Genomic DNA, 20168 nt, shown 5'->3' with positions numbered 1-20168 from the left:
AGATTAAATAGTTTTCCTTGTGAAGTGTGGGAGTGGACAACTTCTAGCCTTTGGGCCAGAATCAAACATTAAGTTCATGTTACCCAGCCTGTGGGGACCAGTAAAAGATGTCATGGCTCTGTGTATGCCTAAAGATGCAACACCACAACACTTCTGATCATCTTTAACAGCTTTAGTGAAAAGAAAGGTTAGAAGAGAAGTATATTACTTCTTTAAAGAGTGTTTCTGAGTTGTGCCTTTTTTTTTTTTTTCTTTTTTTTTTGGTATTTTGTTCCCATGGACATTTTTTTCTATGGAGTACATGTGTCCATGTGCTCTTCCCTGTTCTCCTTTCTCTTTTTTTGAGTCATGTCCTGTTTATAGTGTCCTATCTGCCTCTCTTTAAGTCAGTTTCTTTTTCTCTCTTGTTTCTATGTTCATCAGCCTTGATCAGTCTTTCCCTTCCTTTATTCTCTCCAGTTCTTTTCCTTCACCTTTTGATTCTCTCCCTTTATTTCCTGCGATATAAAACTGAAGCATATTGTTTGATTTGTAAAGGTTACTTTAAATGTGCATAAATACAGTGATTTATCTTTCAAATCTCTCCTCCATTGTTTTCCTTTCATCAGTGGCCTCCACGATTGCTCTCTTCCATGCGGGAGTGACTACCAGTGTCAACTCAAAAGGCTTTCTAGCTCTGATTTAGGAGTTTATGGTGACTTTTGTTGCTACAAGTACATCTTATATTGAGAGTTTTTAATGTTAAGTGTATGTGTAAGGTGTTTTCCTAGAAATAATTATCACTATATTAAAACTGTTAGCAAAATTACTTTATCAAATAATTTTCTTTTTTCATTTGGATCATGTTAATACAGGACTCTACATGCATGCATCATGCATATAAATATTTTTAAATGTATCTAATTTATTACTATTTGCATTTTACTAGCTGCCAAAAGGAAAGAAGTTACTAATTAAACTTCTTAAAATTGGAGTATAGTTCATTTACAATACTTTGTTACTTTCAGTTGTACAGCGTAGTGATTCGAGGTTTTTGCACATTAATTCCATTATAGGTTATTACAAGATATTGGGCATAATTCCCTGTGCTATACAGTAAATCCTTTTTGCTTATCTATTTTATGCATAGTAGTTTGCGTCTGTTAATCCCATAATCCCAGTTTGTCCCCCCGCCCCTTTGGTAACCATAAGTTAATTTTCTGTGCCTGTGAGTCTGTTTCTGTTTCATAGATAGATTCATTTGTATTATTTTTTAGATTCCACATACAAGTGACATCATATAGTATTTGTCTTTATCTGACATATCACTAAGCATTATATTCTATAGGTTCATCCTTAATTAACCGTTTAAACATTATCAAATTTAAAATATAAGTTCTAAAATGATAAAAATGATTTGATTAATGACGTCAACATACTTTTTTGTTAATTTCCTGAATTAAACTGTATACATATTTTTTACCCCTGATTTTAGCCTCATGATTTAAAGACACAAAAAGTGTTTAAAGTGTTTCTACTAGCAGCAAAATAATGGAGCCAAGAATTATGTTATCTTTTAGAGTGGCTTTTTAAAAGTCAAGACCCAAATAATTCTTAACTATTCCCATTATTTTGACGCCAGTATTTCAGTCTTTAATAACAATTGTCCATTATGTCTTTCGTGTGTGTGTGTGTGTGTGTGTGTACATAATCTTGGAGTAACTCACAAAGCTGGAAGAAGGAAGATGATCCAGGTTTCTGATTAGCCCAGTAGTTTCATTATTACCCAGTATATCAGGATAGGTACTAATAAAATAGCAAATATTTATTAAATTCTTACTATGTACTAGGTACTTTATATGCATGATATCATTCACTCCTCGCAACATTACTGTGACGTAGAGAATGTTGCTATCTCTGTTTACTGATGAGAGTACTGAGGTTTACAGAGGCCAAATAATTTATCCAGTATCCCACAGTTAATGTGTAGCAGAACTGGAATTTTCATCCAGGTCGATTCCAAAAGCCCAAATACACAGCCAAATGTATAGATTATTGGTAAGATGTACATTTTAAAACTGAGGGCTTTTAGTCCAAGATAGCTACGTTTCTTTGATTTCTAGTGTGTTTGCACATTTAAAAAATTTACTTATTTGCCATTTGTATTTCTCCTTTGGTGAATTCCCTGTTCCTATTCTTCTTTTCCTTTTCTGGTAGTGGGGATAATTATCTCCTTATTGATTTATAATAGATGTTTATGTGGAAATGATTTTAATTTTTGGTTGAGTGTGATATGAACATTGTTCTCAGTGTTTTACTTGTCTTTTAATTTTGTTTCTGGGTGTTTTCTTTTGTAATAGAAATGTTCTAAACTTTAAGTAGCCAAATCTATTACTGCCTCTGGTGTCCAACCTGGGTGGTCTGTCTAATGCCCTTTCTTGCTTCTTCTCTGTGCCAATCTGAGGTCATGCTCAGGCCATTGTGTTCTGTGCTGTGGCGAGCTTCAGTCATATCCTCCATGCTGGTGCACTGGGTTGTGTGAGCCACAGAGCTATGTTCTCTCCTGCTTTTATATCTCAAAGAGCTTTACATGAAATGTCTCCTAGGTTTTTCCCAGCTTATTCCTTCCCCCTGTGGAGAATGACCCCAGTGATAGACACTCCACAGCTTTCAAAATCCCACTCTCCTCTGGTCCCTGCCCCTCCTCCACCATGGGCTCTCCTTTAGGATGATTGGCATTCTGAAAGGTTCCCTAGCACTGTTGTAAATAGCTCTGACCACACCATGCCCTCCAGATGTGGCCAGACGTGTCCCCATCCCATGTGAACACAGGTTGGGCTCAGGTTGGGCACATAGGACCCACTTACATCTATGTACAGAGATAAGAGAGGTGAGTCAGTGATAAAGTCTGTACCTCAATCCCCCTGTTCCCTAAGCTTTTTGGTTCCCCAGCCTCTCAAGGGACAGGCTTGGTATTTCCACAGGTCAGGTACACCTGGAGTGCAGGGGTACCCTCAAGTTGAGGTACATCAGATTGTGTTATGAATGGCTTTCCTATAATTCCATTAATTAAAAAAAAAAATCTCTGACCTAAAAGTGGCTAAGCCAAGAGACCTCAGTGTTGTTTTTTAAGTATCTATCTCTGACTAATTGGTATCTGTGTTGCAGTATACACAGTTCCCTATTGCATAAAAATGTGGGTAAAGATGAGCGAAAGAATCAAAAAATATACGTGAGGAGTGTTTAATCGCCTAAAAAGCACTGTATAAACACAGGATTGTCAGCGGTCACCTGCCACAGCAGCAATGTCCTCTTTGTGGGCCAACGGTGTTGTCCATGGCCTTCTGTTCAGAGATTAAGGGTGTGTCCATAATAGTCAGGGAGCCGGTGAGGGGAGGGTTGATGGGAGAGAGACCCAAGCTGGTGATTTTCAGCCTTGGTTGCACATTAGGATGTTTTATTTTCTTCCTTTCACTGATCTATATTTTCAGAGTGTTTTTTAATGACTATGTATTACTCTTGTAATAAGAGAACATCCCATCTTAGAATGTATCAGTTTTAATGATATAAATAATAATTAGTAATGTACTCTTGCTGATTAGCATTTGGTATATTAACAGCATGAGTTTTCGATAATAATCTACTTGGACAATAAGCTCTAGTAGTTCAGAAAAGTCCAGAGTATAATGTATTTTCATCAAAATAGCATGATTATTATAATTTATAGCAGTAATATGAACATAGAATTGTATTAAAGATTATGGTTTCTCTTCATGTCCTTAACATCTTCTGATGCAAAAAAGCAAATGTGTCAATTAAATATGAAAACAATATTAACACAAGGCTATTTAGCTTATATCAGATGCTGCCCTTTCTATAGCCTCGAATGGATGCAGCTGGTGTTATTTTTCTATTTTTGTAGCTAAATTATGGAAGCTATGTGGACATCACATGTGTTACGAGTTTTGTTGATTTGGACTTCAAAAGGTATAACTTACAGTAGACACAACTGCCAAGGCCTCATTAGAGTAAGATGCCTGTCAGAGTGATCACATCCCCCAGTGCTCAATTTCTGGGCTAGAGAGAGGGTCTCTGTTCTGGCTGCTGTGGAAAAAAAGTGGCAAAACCCCTAATTCTCAGATTCACCATCATCTCATTTTAATTATATTCAACCTACACCCCAACCCTTCTTTCAGGGCTTGGTCGGAAGAAATTATCTCCTCACCTGGATGCCAAGAGCCACGTTTGAGGCCCTCTTGGGACAAGTGGGGACAGCATTGTGGATCACAGCTTTTAGTACCGTTTGCTGGCTCTTTATTACATTCTCCTCTTATCTGTCTTTTTATGCCACTCTACTTTTAAATGTATTCGTCTTTGTTGTATTGACAGGACCTTGTAAATCCCTTAGATCACTTCTGTAATGGGATGGGGGGTGTGAATAAATCAGTGTTGGCACCTCTGAAGACTTTCCTAATGACCATCGTTGGAGGTCATGTTTCCCTTATGAGAAGCCCTGAACTCCATGCCTCTCTAATGACCTCTCTCACTTACTGTATTTCACAAGTCGGATTTTCCTTTCCTGCTAGAATGGGTGTGCACACTCCTTGGACACAGCAGTTCTTGGATTCTTTCTACTGTTTAGTAAATATTTGTTGTGTCAGTAAATCAACTAACCTAAAAGAAGTCAACAAGCCATAGACAAATAGAGAAATCAATGATTCAGAATACTGGCTGTGATCTTACTTTACAAATTTATTTTTGCAGATTGTGCTAAGAAGAGGCTGATATGAGTCTCCAACTATATTTACTTAAAGTTGGCTTTAAAGAGAGGTATGATTCTGAAAAATTTAATAGCTCATGACATTGTTTTCCATGAGTGCTTAGATGACATTGATTTGAACACAGGGTTCAGGTTTTGTGAGCGTTTGAAGCTTATACTATTTTGAAGCACTTTTAAAGAAAAAGAATAACAAATTTTAGTACAACATTAGGTATAAAAGTGTATATTTAGTTAGAGTCAGAAACGGATTGCAACACATTACGTTCGTAAAAAGCCGATAATTGCCACAAATATCACAAAAATCCATGAAAATAACATATTTATATTATGAGCTGCTTGATAGTGCTTTTTAATACTTCTGGATATTTTTGGCTGCACATTCTTTATTCACCTCTTCCATTATCAGCACTTTTATAATTTCATTTTCTATAGAATGAATTGAAAGATAATTCAATTTTCTTCTGCCTTTGAGCAAATATTTTTTAAAAGTTTTTAAATAGTTTGCAAGTTTCTTTCTGCTTTACAACTTATTATTAGTAATGTGTACATTTTTAAGGTTGTTATCATATTTAGGGAAAGTAGCAATCTTCTTTCATATCTGCAGTGCAAGATTTCAGAGCATTTCAAATTTTATTGTTCAGTGATAAATTTTAAATAGCCATGGAACTGGCAACTCTCATTAGCCAGTTTGTCATCAGTGTCCTCACTGAAGTTATCTTTTTCGCCATCAGTATTTTATGTGAAAGCAGGCAGATATTTAAATATTTTTCTAATGTCTTCATATGATTCACTCTTTTTCGTTAGGTAGATTATTAAGCACTCCAAGAGCCTATTTAATTATACTTCTATTTGAAATTTATCATCTCATCTTTTTTTTTTTTTTGGGGGGGGTACACCAAGTTCAGTCATCTGTTTTTATACACATATCCCCGTATTCCCTCCCTTCCTTGACTCCCCCTGCCTCGAGTCCCCCCCACCCTCCCCGCCCGAGTCCTCTAAGGCATCTTCCATCCTCGAGTTGGACTCCCTTTGTTATACAACTTCCCACTGACTATCTGTTTTACAGTTGGTAGTATATATATGTCTGTGCTACTCTCTCGCTTCGTCTCAGTTTCCCCTTCACCCCCCTCCCCCTCCCATACCTCGAGTTCTCCAGTCCATTCTCTGTATCTGTGTCCTTGTATTTGTCACTGAGTTCATCAGTACCATTTTTAGATTCCGTATATGTGAGTTAGCATACAATATTTGTCCTTCTCTTTCTGACTTACTTCACTCTGTATGACAGATTGTAGTTCTATCCACCTCATTACATATAGCTCCATCTCATCCCTTTTTATAGCTGAGTAATATTTCATTGTGTATATATGCCACATCTTCTGTATCCATTCATTTGTTGATGGGCATTTGGGTTGCTTCCATGGCCTGGCTATTGTAAATAGTGCTGCAATAAACATGATGGTACAAGTTTCTTTTGGGATTATGGTTTTCTTTGGGTATATGCCCAGTAGTGGGATTACTGGGTCATATGGAAGTTCTATTTGTAGCTTTTTAAGGAACCTCCAAATTGTTTTCCATAGTGGCTGTACCAACTTACATTCCCACCAACAGTGCAGGAGAGTTCCCTTTTCTCCACACCCTCTCCAACATTTGTTGTTTCCAGATTTTGTGATGATGGCCATTCTGATCAGTGTGAGGTGATCCCTCATTGTGGCTTTGACTTGCATTTCTCTGATGATTAGTGATGTTGAGCATCTTTTCATGTGTTTGTTGGCCATCTGTATGTCTTCTTTGGAGAAATGTCTATTTAGGTCTTCTGCCCATTTGTGGATTGGGTTATTTGCTTTTTTGGTATTAAGCTGCATGAGCTGCTTGTATATTTTGGAGGTTAATCCTTTGTCCGTTGTTTCATAGGCAACTATTTTTTCCCATTCTGAGGGTTGCCTTTTAGTCTTGTTTATGGTTTCCTTCGCTGTGCAAAAGCTTTTAAGTTTCGTTAGGTCCCATTTGTTTATTCTTGATTTTATTTCCATGATTCTAGGAGGTGGGTCCAAAAGGATGTTGCTTTGATATATGTCATAGAGTGTTCTGCCTATGTTTTCCTCTAGGAGTTTTATAGTGTCTGGCCTTACATGTAGGTTTTTAATCCATTTGGAGTTTATTTTTGTGTATGGTGTTAGGAAGTTTTCTAATTTCATTCTTTGACATGTTGCTGTCCAATTTTCCCAGCACCACTTATTGAAGAGGCTGTCTTTTTTCCATTGTATACTCGTGCCTCCTTTGTCAAAGATAAGGTGCCCATATGTGTTTGGGCTTACTTCTGAGTTCTCTATTCTATTCCATTGATCTTCCTTTCTATTTTTGTGCCAGTACCTTACTGTCTTGATCACTATGGCCTTGTAGTATAGTTTGAAGTCCGGAAGCCTGATTCCACCAACTCCATTTTTCCTTCTCAAGATGGCTTTGGCTATTCGGGGTCTTTTGCGTTTCCATACAAATCATAAGATTTCTTGCTCTAGTTCTGTGAAAAATGCCATTGGTAATTTGATCGGGATTACATTGAATCTGTAAATGGCTTTGAGTAGTACAGTCATTTTCACAATGTTGATTCTTCCAATCCAGGAACATGGTATGTCCCTCCATCTGTTTGTATTGTCTTTGATTTCTTTCATCAATGTCTTAAAGTTTTCTGCATACAGATCTTTTGCCTCCTTAGGCAGGTTTATTCCTAGGTATTTTATTCTTTTTGTTGCAATGGTGAATGGGAGTGTTTCCTTAATTTCTCTTTCTGCTCTTCCGTTGTTAGTGTATAGGAATGCAAGAGATTTCTGTGCATTAATTTTGTATCCTGCTACTTTACTAAACTCATCAATGAGTGCTAGCAGTTTTCTGGTAGAGTCTGTAGGGTTTTCTATCTATAATATCATGTCATCTGCAAAGAGTGACAATTTTACTTCTTTTCCAATTTGGATTCCTTTGATTTCTTTTTCTTCTCTGATTGCTGTGGCTAAAACTTCCAAAACTATGTTGAATAATAGTGGTGAGGGTGGACACCCTTGTCTTGTTCCTGTTCTTAGAGGGAATTCTTCCAGTTTTTCCCCATTGAGAACGATGTTGGCTTTTGGTTTTTCATATATGGCTTTTATTATGTTGAGGTAATTTCCTTCTATGCCCATTTTCTGGAGAGCTTTTATCATAAATGGATGTTGAACTTTGTCAAAAGCTTTTTCTGCATCTATTGAAATGATCATATGGTTTTTATCCTTCAAGTTGTTGATATGATGTATCACGTTGATTGATTTGCGTATATTGAAGAATCCTTGCATCCCAGGGATAAACCCCACTTGATCATGGTGTATGATCTTTTTAATGTGCTGTTGGAGTCTGTTAGCTAGTATTTTGTTGAGGATTTTTGCATCTATATTCATCAGTGATATTGGTCTATAGTTTTCTTTTCTTGTGACATCTTTGCCTGGTTTTGGTATCAGGGTGACGGTAGCCTCGTAGAATGAGTTTGGGAGTGTTCTGCCTTCTGCAATATTTTGGAAGAGTTTGCGAAGGATAGGTGTTAGCTCTTCTCGAAAAGTTTGATAGAATTCACCCGTGAACCCATCTGGTCCTGGGCTTTTGTGTGTTGGGAGATTTTTAATCACTGCCTCAATTTCCGTACTTGTGATTGGTCTGTTCATGGTTTCTATTTCTTCCTGGTTCAGTCTTGGAAGATTGTATTTTTCTAAGAATGTATCCATTTCTTCCAGGTTATCCAATTGATTGGCATATAGTTGCTTGTAGTATTCTCTCATGATGTTTTGTATTTCTGAGGTGTCCGTTGTGACTTCTCCTTTTTCATGTCTAATTCTGTTGATTTGCATCTTCTCCCTTTTTTTCTTGAGGAGTCTGGCTAATGGTTTATCAATTTTGTTAATCTTCTCAAAGAACCAGCTTTTAGTTTATTTTTCTTATGGTTTCCTTCCTTTCTTTTTCATTTATTTCTGCTCTGATCTTTATGATTTCTTTCCTTCTGCTCCCTTTGGGGTTTCTTTGTTCTTCTTTCTCTAGTTGTTTTAGGTGTAAGGTTAGGTTGTTTATTCGATCATTTTCTTGTTTCTTAAGGTAGGACTGTATCGCTATAAACTTCCCTCTTAGAACTGCTTTTGCTGTGTCCCATAGGTTTTGGGTGGTTGTGTTTTCATTGTCATTTGTTTCTAGATATTTTTTGATTTCCTCTTTGATTTCTTTAGTGATTCCTTGGTTGTTTAAAAGTGAATTGTTTAGCCTCCATGTGTTTGTCTTTTTTGCAGTTTTTTTCCTGTAATTGATATCTAGTCTCATGGCATTGTGGTCTGAGAAGATGCTTGATATGATTTCAATTTTCTTGAATTTGCCGAGGTTTGATTTGTGACCCAAGATGTGATCTATCCTGGAAAATGTTCCATGTGCACTTGAGAAGAAAGTGTAGTCTGTCGTTTTTGGATGGAATGTCCTATAAATATCAATTAAGTCGAGATGGTCTAATGTGTCATTTAAAGCTTGTGTGTCTTTATTTATTTTCTGTTTGGATGATCTGTCCATTGATGTAAGTGGGGTGTTCAAGTCTCCCACTATTATTGTGTTCCTGTCGATGTCCCCTTTTATAACTGTTAGCATTTGCCTTATGTATTGAGGTGCTCCTATATTGGGGGCATAGATATTTACCATTGTGATCTGTTCTTCTTGAATGGATCCCTTGATCATTATGTAGTGTCCTTCCTTGTCTCTTGTAATAGTCTTTACTTTCAAGTCTAATTTGTCTGATATGAGTATTTCTACTGCAGCTTTCTTTTGCCTTCCATTTGCATGGAATATCTTTTTCCATCCCTTGACTTTCAGTCTATATGTATCCCTTGGTCTGAAGTGGGTTTCTTGTAGGCAGCATATAGAAGGGTCTTGTTTTTGTATCCATTCAGCCAGTCTGTGTCTTTTGGTTGGAGCATTTAATCCATTTACATTTAAGGTGATTATTGACATGTGTATTCCAATTACCATTTTCTTAATTGTTTTGGGTTTGTATTTGTAGATGTTTTCCTTTTCTTGTGTTTCCTACTTAGAGAAGTTCCTTTAGCACTTGTTGTAAGGCTAGTTTGGTGGTGCTGAATTCTCTGAACTTTTGCTTGTCTGGAAAGCTTTTGATTTCTCCCTCAAATCTGAATGAGATTCTTGCTGGGTAGAGTATTCTTGGCTGTAGGTTTCTCTCTTTGAGGACTTTCAGTATATCCTGCCATTCCCTTCTGGCCTGCAGAGTTTCTGTAGATAGGTCGGCTGTTATCCTGATGGGTTTTCCCTTATATGTTGTTTGTTGCTTTTCTCTTGCTGCTTTTAATATTTTTTCTTTGTGTTTAATTGTCATTAGTTTGATTAATATGTGTCTTGGTGTATTTCTCCTTGGGTTTATTCTGTATGGGACTCTCTGTGCTTCTTGGACTTGGTTAATTATTTCCTTTCCCATGTTGGGGAAGTTTTCCACTATAACCTCTTCAAATATTTTCTCAGACCCTTTCTTGTTTTCTTCTTTTTCTGGGATGCCTATAATTCGAATGTTGTTATGCTTAATGTTATCACTGAGGTCTCTGAGACTGTCTTCTATTCTTTTTATTCTTTTTTCTTTTTCCTGCTCTGTGGCATTTAGTTCCCCCATTCTATCTTCCAACTCACTTATTCATTCTTCTGCCTCAGTCATTCTGCTGGTTATAGCATCTAGAGTATTTTTAATTTCAGTTATTTTGTTATCCATTTCTGTTTGTTTTTCTGAGTTCTTATGAAGTGTTTCTTGTACTTTCTCTATTTTGTTATTGAGATTTTATATCATTTTTACTATCATTACTCTAAATTCTTTTTCAGGCATTTTTCCTATTTCCTCCTCATTTATTTGGTCTTGTGGTTTTTTTTCCTGCTCCTTTGTCTGCATGGTGTTTCTTTGTTTCCTCATGGTTGTCCAAACTTTTGGGGTTGCTTGTCCTGGCGATAGAGGTGTTTATAGAAGACTGTCCAAGCCTCAGACTAATGTCCAAGTATTGGATTAAACAAATATTAAGTCTAGGAAACACATACATGTATAAGACACACAATTACTGAATCCATTAGGACATAAGGCTCTAGAAAGACCTGACAGAACCCCAGTGTGCTATCAGATATTCAAAGAGAAACCCAACAGAAATTGACAACTGAAACAGAACAAATCAGAGACAAAAGCAAAAGCAAACAAACAAACAAATAACACCCTACACATACAAACATCAATCCAGGGAGATTTTGTAAGCTAGGATCAAATATAGAAAAGAGCCAGAGTACCACCAGAGAGAATGGAGATTCTCAGAATGTAATTAGACAACTGTACTAAGAACTAAGATAAAGACAAAAGCCTAATATTAAATACCAAGGCAGTGCGTCATCTGGAGAATAGAGCAAGGAGTCTGAGCAGACCGATCGTGTTGCTTATAAGTATGTTAAGATAAAATAAACTTAAAAAGGCTGGAAGAAAGGGGAACAGAAGAACGTTAATGTGGTTGGAAATATGCAAAGGAAAAGAAAGGAATAGAAATGTATAAAAGATAGGGATGAAAGAAAAGTATGAGAGATATATTGTCCGTACTACCAAAAACTTAGCTAGATATAGAAGTATATAAAAAGGCAAAAAAAAAAAAAAAAAAGAATAAAAAATATCATTAAAAAATTATGTTATAAAACTTGTAGATCCCTTAGGGCTAAGATCATATTTAATAAAGAAAAAACAAAAAAATAAAAAAAAGAGAGAAAAAGAAAAAAAAAAATCCAGAACTGATCCCAGAATGGACCAGTTCAATAGGTATTGATACTACTATTTCTGTTTCCTTAGTGTCTCAGCTGTAAGTGTCCTTCTCCTTGCCTTGGGTTTTTTTGCATTATTCTGTGACCAGCAGAGGTTCCTTTATTGTTCGTCTGTAAGCGTCAGTGTGTGGGGAGGGAGAGGGTACAATAGTGGCTCCTTCTCCTGGGAGTGAGTGAGCAGTGGCGCACTGTTGTTTCAGTCAGGCTTGGAGGTGCCTGTTGCAGAGGGCGCTGGTAGCTCAGGCGTAAACAGAAAGTCTTAGAGTTGGGCCTCTCTCGGGGTTTTTTTTTTGTTGCTGTTGTTTTTTTTTTTCCTCTCGGCAGCCTCCCTGCTGCTGGCGTTGCAAGGGGTTTTAATCTAGCCCCTCCCGAGTGCCTGAGGGTGCTTGTTATCCCTGAGCGCCTTAGGTGGCCCACGGGCGTCTCTCCACTGCCTGTTGCAGAGCCGCCAAAAGAGAGAGAGAGAGTCTATGCACGTGGCTCCTCCCCCCCCCCGCCCCCCCACCGTGCAGCCTCAAGCTGCCATCAAGGCCGGGCAGCTCTTTGGGACGGGCACTCCTCACCGCGGACCTCCTCCCACCTGTCCTCTCGGTCCGTCACCCTACCGGCAACAATGTTTCTCACCCTGAACCAGCTCTCCGGCTCCCACGCTCCCGCTCCCGGACCCTCCGTTCAGCTGCGGATCCACGTCTTGGTCCGGGAACGCTGAGCTGCTCTGCGGACCCTCCGTATGTTTCTCACTCCCTCCCGTCTGCCACAGCTCCACCGCTTCACCCTCTTTGAGCCTTCGTAGATGCCTCCCTACCGGCTATGTCGGGCTCCCCGCAGCCCTTTCTGGTGTCCGAGGCCGTCTGCTGGTGTTCAGCTGGTTCTCTGTGGGAATTACTGCGTGCATTCCCAATGCGTCTGTGGAGAGGGATGCACTCCACATCCCTCTACTTCACCGCCATCCCATCTCACCTTAATTAACTAATCTTGATATGACTTTCAATTGTTATGTTATGATTTTCTTGTTGATAGCAGAATAAGTTTTTTGATTTTGTATAGGAGTTATATGACAAAGAATGTTATTGTATGATGGGTTTGTAATTGTGTACTTTCAATTATCAAATATTCCTGAAAGGCAAGAACTTCTGCTTTAACTTGGCGTCTGTGAAACTGGAATCTTTCCCCTACACTTTTAGATATCTGATATTCAGAACATCAGATTTCGTACATTTCAAACTGTGTTTTATCTTCACCACACTTGCACTTTCAGTACCAGGCACCGCAGAACATGCTCATCTAGTGCTACAGCCTTTTGCTCTGTACCTTCCTCTCATGACACTGAGTGAGGTGGAGCAGTGGGTGGTAGTGAAATTCCTGGAATCTATTCCTCAGCAGAACAGTTAACGAGATTCTAGCCATATTCAGAGTTGACTGCAACCCACATGAATATTACATCCCCAACTCACTATCAAATTTAAGAAGGCCACAACCCCTTCACTGGTTCCAGGATCATTAGCTTAGTTAGAGTGAAGAGGTTTAAAGTTCTCTTAAATTCTGTTTAACTGGCCATAGTAACCAATACTTGTCCCATCTGGTTCCAGAGAGAGAAGTTCATGGTGTCACCTGTAAACTCTCATTTCTATGTGCCAGACATCCCAAGAGCACTGTGATCATCAGAATATGCGGGACAGTTGGTATCAAATCTTTTTATGTGAACAAAAAATCTGGAAACTTTATCTTCTAACTTAGGGCAGAATACTAATTAAGCCCAGACTCCAGTCGCTTGCCATTTAGTGAAGTTTAGGTCTATAATATTCATTGAATCCTTTAATGTTATTTTCTTGCATTTAGGTGAACTGTTGTCTTATTTATTTGAGGATGGAAATTAAGAAATCTCTTTAGATCTCTAGTCATAAATAAGGAAACTGAGTCTTTTATTTTACTAACTCTTTGGGGATAAAATTAAGTGGTTACTCATTCCTTGGAGAAAACGATGGTGTGTAATCTTCATCTTTCACACTCAACAGCTCACAAAAATGAAAAAAAGCAATTAACAAGTAATTCTGAAAGAAAACATTGAACATTCCCCAGATTTTAATCACATATAGGGTGGATGAGGATGAAAGTTGGGACATTTTTCAACTTTTCCAAACACACACACACACACACACACACACACACACACACCCCAGACATACTTTACACTCTCTACTTCTAAAACCAGTGCCATCTGGATCCAGTGCTTCTTTTCCAGCCCAGTAACAGTGATGTACTTTTCTTCAGGCTGGCCTCCAATTTCATCACCTCCCCTGATTTGGTTGCCTTTGTCCTTGATTTGAGTCCCTCTCATCATTTGTGTGTATATAACTGATTCTTCCAGCGGCATTGGCGTGTGTCATCTCTCCCTTATCTTTGGTCTTGCAGTCTGTGGTGCTAGATCCACTGGACATACACATGCAAAAACAAAAAAAAATGAATCTAGAAACCGACCTTATACCTCACAAAAATTAACTCAGAATGGACCATAGATGTAAATGTGAAACACAAAACTGTAAAATTCCTAGAAGATAACAAAGGAGAGAATCTAGATATGAATCTTTATGTATGGCAATGGCTTTTTAGATGTAAAACCAAAGAGATGATTCATGAAAGGAATAATTAATAAGCAGGACTTTATTAAAATTAAAAGCTTCTTCTGTGTGAAAGACTATCAAGGGAATGAGAAGACAAGCCCAAAATGTACCAAGAACTCCTAAAACTCAACAGTAAGAAAAAAATGGATTTGAAAAATAGGCAAAAGATCTTGACAGATACTTGACCAAAGAAAATACAAAAATGGCAAGTAAGCATGTGAAAGTATGCTCAACAACATATGTCGTTAGGGAATTGCAAATTAAAACAACAGTAAGGTACTGCAACATTCGTCTTAGAATGGCCAAAATCCACAATTACTGACAGTACCAAATGCTGGTGAGGATGTCAGAGCAACAAGAACAATCTTTCATTGCTGGTGGGAAAAAAAATGGTACAGCCACTTTGGAAGACAATTTAGAAATTTTTAATAAATTTAAACCTACTCTTAACCATACAATTCAGCAGTCATGCTCCTTAGTATTTACCAAACTATGTCCACATAAAAACCTACGTATGGGGCTTCCCTAGTAGCACAGTGATTAAGAATCCACCTGCCAATGCAGGGGACACGGGTTCGATCCCTCGTCCGGGAAGATCCCACGTGTCACGGAGCAACTAAGCCTTTGCACTGCAACTACTGAGCCTGTGCTCTAGAGCCTGTGAGCCACAACTAATGAGCCCATGCTCCACAACTACTGAAGCCCACATGCCTAGAGCCTGTGCTCTGCAACAAGAGAAGCCACAACAAGAAGCCCGAGCACTGCAACGAAGAGTAGCCCTTGCTCTCCACGACAGAAAGCCCATGCACAACAATGAAGACTGAATGCAGCCAATAAATAAAAATTAATTAATTAATTTAAAAAAGAATCTATGATAAACCTCTTCCCTTTATCTAAAAAAAAAAAAAAACCTACATATGAATGTTTTTAGCAGCTTTATTCATAATTGCCAAAACATGGAAGCAATATGTCCTTCAGTAGGTTAATGGATAGATACACTGTGATACATCTAGATAACAGAATGGTATTCAGTGCTAAAAAGAAATGAATTATTAAGCCACGAAAAGACTGCAGGGATCCTGGATGGCAAAAGCTGTGAGTGTCTGTTACTGTGGCAAGGGCTGCTGGGTCCTCAGTGGCAAAAGATACTGGGCTCCTCCTGCTTTCTTTTACTCCCATGAAGGGAAGTCATGGTCCAAGAGATCCCTCTGTGGGATGATGGCATGATGCAGGTAAAATCCTTCCTACAATTTTCTTTGCAACCATCCTCAGTTGTGCTCCACTGGGGTATTGTTCTTAATCATACTCTAGAACTCTCTCAGAGCTATTTTCATTCATGAGTAGTTGTTAAAATGTTGTTTCTAGGGCTTCCTAGGTGGTGCAGTGGTTAAGAATCCACCTGCCAATGCAGGGGACACAGGCTTGATCCCTGTTCCAGGAAGATCCCACATGCCGCAGAGCAACTAAGCCCATGTGCCACAACTATTGAGCCCATGTGCCGCAACTACTGAAGCCCATGTGCCTAGAGCCTGTGCTCCGCAACAAGAGAAGCCACAGCAATGAGGAGCCCACGCACCACAATGAAGAGTAGCCTCCCCCGCCCCTCACTTGCCACAACTAGAGAAAGCCTGCCTGTGGCAACGAAGACCCAACACAGCCAATAAATAAATAAATAAATAATAAATAAATTTATTTTAAAAAAATGTTGTTTCTATGAGGGGATGAAGGTTGGGACCTCCTAGTCTGACATCACCTTCAAGAGAAACCACTCTATCCAGTTTCTTACAGGAGGCACCAGTTAGCAGTAGAAAAAGAAAATGATTGAAATAGTATATGGATTGTGGAAAGGAAGATTTAGCTGTCATTATTTGCGGCTATTATGATTGTATAGAAAGTTCCTCACCCAAATTATGTATAAATTACAAGTAAATTATTCTAATTGTTAAGAATTAGCAGGTTTGCTTGGCACCAAACCAATTAGCAAAAGTGAATTCTGTGTCTCTGCAATAGCAATTTGAAGTTAGGAAATGAAATTTTAGCAATGAAGATAGCAATTAAAATGGAAATAAAAAATATGATGTACCTGGGGGGAAAAATCTCACAAAAGATATGTAAGCCTTTTATGCAGAAATTCATAAAATTTAAATTAGTGGAAGAAGAGTACATGTTCTTAAATAAGAAAACTCAAAATAATAAGAATTCGTAGATTTTAATGCTATTCCAATAAAAAATTTCCCAGCAGGGCTTTTCATAGACCTTGACAATCTAATTCTAAAATTTACATGGAAGAGTAAAGACCCCAAAACAGTCAGTACTGAAGAACTTGTTCTACCCAATGTCAAATCTAATCATAAAGCTTTAAGGCAGTATGTAGTTAATGCAGGAATATAATAATAGGCCAATGTAACAAAATATAGTGTGCCCCCAAATAGAAATGTCCAAATATGACAGAAATAATATTGCATAACAGTGGGTAAGAATGGACTTTTTAATACATGCTGTTGGAGCAATTATATCACCATATTGGGGGAAAAATGAAAGTATTGAAGTATTACTTATATGTCAACGTACAGAAAAATCAATTTAAGTTGGATTAAGTACTTAAATGTGAAAGGGAAAACTATGAATATGTTAGAAAAACATGTAGAAAAATGTCTTTATGATCCTAGACTTCTTAATTTAAAAAGCCATTGTCATAAAGAAAACTAATGTTAAATCAGAGTGCCTTAAAATTAAGAATTTAGTTATCAAAAGACATCATAAAGAAAGTGAAAATCATCTCACAAAGTAGGAGAAAACATTTCCAATGCATATAACCAGTGAAATGTTAGTATCCAGAATATATAAGGACCCTCCTACAAATCGATAAGAGACATTTTAATACAAACACAAGCAATAACATGAATAGACAACTTATAGAAGGTTAAACAATATGCTAAAAATGAAATTTTAAAAGCATAATCTCATTAGTAATCAAGGAAATGCAAATTAAAACCATAATATGATTTTGCATCTACTAGATAGGAAAGAATGAAAAAGTCTGTTATAGAAAAAGATATGGAACAACAAGCATCCACGTCTGTTGGAGGGAGGAGTATCAGTTACCTCAGTGATTTTGGCCAAGAGTTTGGCTTCTTAACAAAGTTGCAAATATACATAATGTGTAACTAGGAATTACATTCCAAAATGTGTACCCAAGAGAAATTCTTGCACTCATGCCCAAGAGAAATTTATAAGAATGCTCACAGAAGCATTATTCATAAGCACAAAAATGTCCAAACTATCCAATTTTAATATGTTCTTATGATGAATTACTATATAGCAATAAAAGCTAATTAAAGCTAGCAGCTAGCAGGATTAACATGGGTGTATCTTAAAAACAATTATTTCTGAGCAACAGAAGCAAATCATAGAATGCGTACATTATGATTCTGTTTGTAAAAGTTCAAAAATCAGGCAATACCTAGCAAAATATTGTTTGGGTAACATATTGTTTAAGTGACAAACTGTAAGTCAGAGATTCACAAAGTTTTGGAATTGAGGTTACCTTTTGGTGATGGAAGAGGGAGAAAATATGACTGGGGAAGGATATCAGAAGGCTTGTTTTATTTCCTGAACTGGTTAATGGACAAATCTTTTATTCATTTTATTATTTAAAAAAGACCTCATATTTGTAGGTTTTACATAGTCTTTTGGTTGTATAATTTATTTCACCATAAAAAAATTGAAAACAAAAACCTTGTGTATGTCACCTCCCTCAAGATTCTAATAAATTTCAGCCCTTGAGAGATGAGCCCCAATTTACAAAACTCTTTGCCTTGCCAGTAGAGGCTTTGGTTAAACTTTACTTGCCTTGACTTAAGAAAACAATGGGTATTTTTGTTCTTAAAATGTAAAATTATATGTAATACTATATTGAGTATACCTTTTCTAATTATGTGTACCTATATTAGGATATAATTATATATCCTAATTATATATACCTATTTCTAATTATATATACCTTTGGATTTTGATTAGTTCTTCACCCATCAACTACCACTCAGCCACCTCCACTCTCAGCCCTTGAGAAGTACCACACAATAGGCATATTAGAAGCCAAGGATTAAAAGTGGGCAGAAAGTTTTGCAGATATTAACTTTCTGATCTAGGAAACCCATCTGTATCTCCTTATCCTATAAACATTCTGTTTGGCAATACTGCTAATATCTATTTCTCCTCTTTCATTTTCTAATTAACTTGCAATGTGTTTTCTCTAAATTCACAATGAGCTTGGGATAAAAGTAATTTGCTTCACCAGGTGGTATTTCTCACATTCCAGATGTAAATACAGGTCTTAACCCATGGTCAACTTTAAGAGTAAAAACAGCACAGTAGTACTTATGGCATCTACCAAATGAGTTGCAGAATACAGTTGTTAAAGGGTAGTTATAGATAGAGTGACCATATAATTAATTATCCAAACACTTTTGGGAATGAAAGGGAGCACTATTAATAATTATTCTGGGATACAGGCATAAACAGGAACAATTCTAGGCAAACTGAGATGTATGGTCATTCTGATTACAGAGGAATCTCGCTTGGTGAGTACCCAGCTGAAGACACATCTGGTCTGGTACAAGTCCTATTTCAACAATTAAAACATCGTAAACAGGAACTATCTTGGTTTAGGAAATGTGTCCTGCCCTAATTGTAGTCCTTAACCAGCACTCTTGACATATGTGTTTACTAGGCTTCATTGACACCAACAATTGGGGTGCCTGCTTATTGAGAGGGGCTTTTCCCAACAATCCATGCAAAGTAACAAGTGTCTAGGTATTCTACAAGGGAAAGATGATTTTGTATTTTTTGTCATTTTTAAAAGTTTATCACCTGAAACAACACAAAATACAGTTACAGGGATCCTATTCTTTATCGGCTCAAAATGCAGACAGATAGTTTAAATATAAGACAAGAAAAATAAAGATTCTTTCTTGAGATGAGATGGAAATTATTTGTACAGGTTTATAAATAATAATAAAGTAATGAGAATGAGCCTTTATTGAGTTCCCACTATGTGCCAGGCACTGAGTTCTATTCATATTAGAGCACTTAATCTTCTTAACAACCATATTTAGAAGTGATTATTTCTATTATCCAGATGAGGAAACTGTTAAGGAATTTACACAAGATTACATAAGTGGCAGAATTAATGGTATAAATTCAGATCTGTCTGACTCTAAAGCCTGTCTTCTATATATTATGCCTACTGAGTTTCTGGATATTTTCATTTTATTATTTACATTGCCACTGTACCACTACTCATACAGAGGTCCAGCTCCTTTTGGACGTTTGTAAGGTGGCTCCTCAATTTCCACAACACAAATACTATTGGAATTATTAAGTTGATTTTAGAAAGCATCTTCCCGTAATTTGGGATTGTGTTTATATCTGTCACCAATGGCTCCTAATAAATCAAATAAGGAGAGAAAAGGAAGATATTTTCAAAAAATCAAATGGAACTTCTAGAGCAAATTACAATATGTGAGATAGAAAATACAATGGGTAGACTTAACAGCAAATTGACACTGCAAAAAAAAAAAAAAAGATTAATTAACTTGAAAACCTAGCAATAGAGACTATCCAAACCAAAGCTCAGAGAGAAAGAAGTCTGAAAATTAAATAAACAGAGCCTCCATGACCTATGTGAAAATATCAGGGACTTTACAAATATGTATAATTTCAGCCCCTTAAAGAAGTTGGTGGTTGGAGAGTGGGGATTGAGAAAAAAATATTTGAGGAAATAATAGGCAAAAATTTACCAACTTTGATGAAAACTATAAGCTTATAAATCCAAGAAGCTCAAAGAATGCCAAACAAAATATATAGAAGATCATACCAAGGCACGTCATAATCAATTTGCTGAAAACCGGTGATAAAGAGGAAATCTTAAAAGCAGCCAGAGAAAA

General features: G+C 37.1%; 1 long non-coding RNA gene across 1 annotated transcript; it reads left to right on the top strand.

Annotated features, from left to right (window-relative positions):
- The first annotated feature begins 3 nt into the window (after positions 1-3).
- LOC130852315 (uncharacterized) lies at positions 4-15608 on the top strand. The gene is made up of 3 exons (XR_009053328.1): positions 4-187; positions 4744-4809; positions 15586-15608. It is a non-coding gene; the product is annotated as an uncharacterized LOC130852315 (long non-coding RNA).
- The last annotated feature ends 4560 nt before the right edge of the window (positions 15609-20168 follow it).

This window comes from Hippopotamus amphibius, chromosome 4 (assembly GCF_030028045.1).
Source record: "Hippopotamus amphibius kiboko isolate mHipAmp2 chromosome 4, mHipAmp2.hap2, whole genome shotgun sequence".
In the NCBI taxonomy this organism is placed as follows: domain Eukaryota; kingdom Metazoa; phylum Chordata; class Mammalia; order Artiodactyla; family Hippopotamidae; genus Hippopotamus; species Hippopotamus amphibius.
Note: the sequence above shows the minus strand (reverse complement) of the source record. Positions and strands in the feature narration are given on the sequence as shown.